The 3,710-nt window shown below is 27.1% G+C and overlaps 1 long non-coding RNA gene across 1 annotated transcript; it reads right to left on the bottom strand.

The window, feature by feature from the left end:
* Nucleotides 1–830: 830 nt before the first annotated feature.
* LOC129959050 (uncharacterized) lies at nt 831–3,214 on the bottom strand. Its single transcript, XR_008783384.1, has 3 exons — nt 2,446–3,214; nt 1,684–1,836; nt 831–1,306 (listed from the first exon to the last, which is right to left on the bottom strand). It is a non-coding gene; the product is annotated as an uncharacterized LOC129959050 (long non-coding RNA).
* Between the last annotated feature and the right edge of the window lie 496 nt (nt 3,215–3,710).

Below are 3,710 nucleotides of genomic sequence, written 5' to 3'. Positions count from 1 at the left end.
TATTACTTTGTATTTAAAAAAATGACATAAATAATTACAATCGCGGTTTGAGAATTTCCGATATTGAATATCGCAATTTCTTGATAACTTTCGTTATTAAAAACACATTCACCGAATTATTAAATAGGTGTATAATAATTGCTTATTTACGAATTATTTATTATCTGTTTATGTAAAATAGATGTTTACATTAAATTTTCTATGAAATGGAAACTTTTTAGTTCTCAGGAATTTTATTTTTTAAAAAAGGAAGCTAATTAATAATAAAAGATTTACATGTAGGAAATAAAAATGGCCTGTAAAAAAAAAACTTGATTAGTAACATAATGAGATTATTCATTCATTTTTTTATGCTTTATATAAATATTGGATTTACAATTTTTTACTATAAATGTTTGTTTAAAAAATATAGCAAATGTATGAGCTGTACTTGTATAAAGAAATAACATATTTTAGTTAATAAATATGAATGAATTAAGAAATTATAAAATATGAACCAGATGAAGACACATATTAGTAAACATTTATTTATTTCAACATAATAGCAAGGAAAAAAACAATTATTCAGAACTCGTACATATACAAAATAGAAATACTATTAAAATGTGATTAATAAACAATTATTTTATGTACTGTATAAAAAAAGGCGTTCAGGTTTATACTTCAGCAGATGAATTGCTCAAGAAAAAATTCAAAGAAAAATTTACATTTGTCAGTAAATACATCTGAATTTTTGATGATAGATTCAATAATATTTATTTTGGCATTCAATGAATATCAAATATTTGATTTATATTATTAACTTTAATTGGTAATGGGAATTGCTCGTGTTTCAAAATCCTTTCTCCCATAAATGATGCATTTAAAAATAGATCATTGTTAATACTTACAGCATTTGTTATGGTAGGAATGCCATCCTTAATAGATAAGTGGATGAATAACATATTTTCATTCTTTTCAACAATAGTCCAAAAGGAAGAAAAGGTATGGTTTTTAATACATTTTTTAATTCATTAAAATTAATAAATGCAGTCATGCTGTCATAATTCTGTTTGGAATTTAAGCTTTCAATTATGGAACCTTCAAATTGGACATGTTCTAATCGTTGCCTCTTTTTTGAAGGACTCTCCGGAATTGAGGATGTTGATGATAACAAATATGTTGGGCAGCCAGGAAAAATACTTGGAACAACATTTTCTTTCAGTCTGTCCTTCTTCACAGGAGCAGCTAATGTTTCCCCAGTACTTTCATTGTAGAAGGTAGTTCTGTAAAGCACTTCACCATCTTTAAAATGTCTTTCACATACCTGAAAGAAAGAGAGAGAGAGAAAAAAAAAATTCGCTATCATGTAGAATAACTTTTTATATTTATTAACCTACAAATCAAGAGGAAATTTTTTTTTAAGTTCTAAAAATTTTTAAAAATTAGTTATTTTCATGCTTTATTTTTTTAAAAAAATAAATCTGAGTGGCCTATATTTTACATTAACAAAATAGTGAAGCTAGGATTGAACTAAAATTAATGCATCTTAAATAAATTTTAATTAAATCAGAATAACATTAAATTTTTTTACAAAAATTAAGACTGTAACTAACATAAATTATAATATTTTACACCTAAAAATAATTGAAACTATTTCAAAATATTAAAGCGTATTAATTATCAATGCTAATTTTTGCTAACCTTAGAATTCTTTGTAATGGTAAAAATTTTTCTTGGAATTGCATGCAGCCATTTCTCTTTTAAAGCCTCATCAGTGGGATATCCAAAAACAGCGACTTTATTTTCTTCATCATAATTCCCACGACAAGCTAGAACTGAGCATTTATATGGCACCTTTTTTTTTAAAGAAAAGGTAAAGTTTATTTACCAAAAAATAAATGATTTAATTAAAATAAAAGTTCAAATACAGTAATATAAATTTCTTTGTTTATAGATATTCATAGTGATATTAATCTACATTGTAACTTTAAAAATAAAACTCACTGTCATGATTAAAAATACTTGAAAGATAATGGATGCAACTTTATAAATTGTATGTAACTAAATAGTAAATAAAAGATAAGCTTGAGATTAATTGATGTAAAAATTTAATAAAGAGCTTATTTAAACAGAATTTTTATACCAAAATTATGAATAAGAATCGAATAAGTAAGAATCCTGACAGGACTATCATAGATAAACAAATGATAGTCTAAAAATCGATTCGATTTTGACATAAAGAAATAGAGAATTTGTATAAATTGATTACAGCTATTTATTCTTATTTCATTAAGTTCATTCTTAATGAACGCTACATCATTGAGAGAAAAAATAATATTGAAAAACTAAATCGTAATTATAATCTGTTGTTAAAACAGAATGTGATGAACAAATAGGCTTAACAGTAACAGATTCAATAACACTTTAAGTTTATATTGAGGATTATTAAAGAAATACACTTACCTTCAATAATCTGTATCCTAAACTTGCTTTTGCATCTCATCCATTTCAATATAACACCATCTTGGATCAAGAAATAAATATAAAAATAGATAAAAAATGAAAGCTTATAAATGCCAGTCGTCGTTCACTTCTAGCAGAAAACGTGCAGAGTGACGATTGTTAACCAGCTTCTCGATCGACTAGCAGTGATGACTCATGCAGGAGCGAATGGCGGAGCCAGCAGGCTTTGTCTCTCGGAGGTCACGGGCTAGGGCCCTCCAAAGTTATAGGTCCCCTAAGCAGTTACCTATCTTGCCTATTTAACAATTTGGGTTTGCTCATCACTATAGCATAAGGGTACTGTACGATATCTCTAAGATATAGTTTAAAATGATGAATGCCATAAAATATCGTGAAGATATCATAAAGAATATTGTTATTCATTGTTACATTTTGTGTTAAAAGGGATTCTACCATTCCACGCTATTTGAATTATTCTTTCGTAAATGAGAGTATATTTTTGATGAACATATCCTGCAGAAATTAAAATTATATGCTTACCCTATTAGCATAAAATGTCTAATAACATTGTTAAGATATCTTCTTAGTATTATCCGGCTTTCAAAATATCCATCAACATCGTTGAAATATCTTATGCTGGCAAGGCTGATAGAAATCTGAAAATTTGATATAAAGACCATACACCAAATTTCATCCGTCTAGATCAAAGCGTTTTTGAGTTATCTTTGTCACAGGCAGACAGACAGACATTTTCCAAAAATGTGTTTTTCGAACTCAGAGGTATATACTATATTTTCTCTATACTACGTATATGAGAAAGTAAAAATATTTGTCTGTTAGGGGTTTGTTATGAATAATTTTTATTAATCATATTGTTATGGAGGAAGTGATACTGAGTTAAAGTGTATGTTATTGCTGCTGTAGACAAAAAAAAAAAAAAAAAAAACGATTTTACAATTTTGACAGTAGTCATAACTTATAATTCGTATTCTTAAAATTATGCCAGTATTAGAACTGATGAATGGTATGTTCGACGCAGAATATCTAGTTGTGTTTTCTTTCCCTTATCTTTCTGCCTTTCAGTAGCTTTAAATTATATTTAATGAAAGAAAATTTCAACAAATCCCTAACGATCATCCATTTATGTTTCTCACTGTCACAACGAAACCGGAAACAGCTAAGCGCTGAATTGAATAAAATAAATTTCCTGACTTTAAATGATTGAGCCATACAGAACAATCAGATGTTCCAGATTAATTAGAGCA

The sequence above is a fragment of the Argiope bruennichi genome, chromosome X1, assembly GCF_947563725.1.
Source record: "Argiope bruennichi chromosome X1, qqArgBrue1.1, whole genome shotgun sequence".
In the NCBI taxonomy this organism is placed as follows: domain Eukaryota; kingdom Metazoa; phylum Arthropoda; class Arachnida; order Araneae; family Araneidae; genus Argiope; species Argiope bruennichi.
The sequence above is the reverse complement of the archived record's forward strand: the minus strand, read 5'-3'. Positions and strand labels throughout refer to the sequence as shown.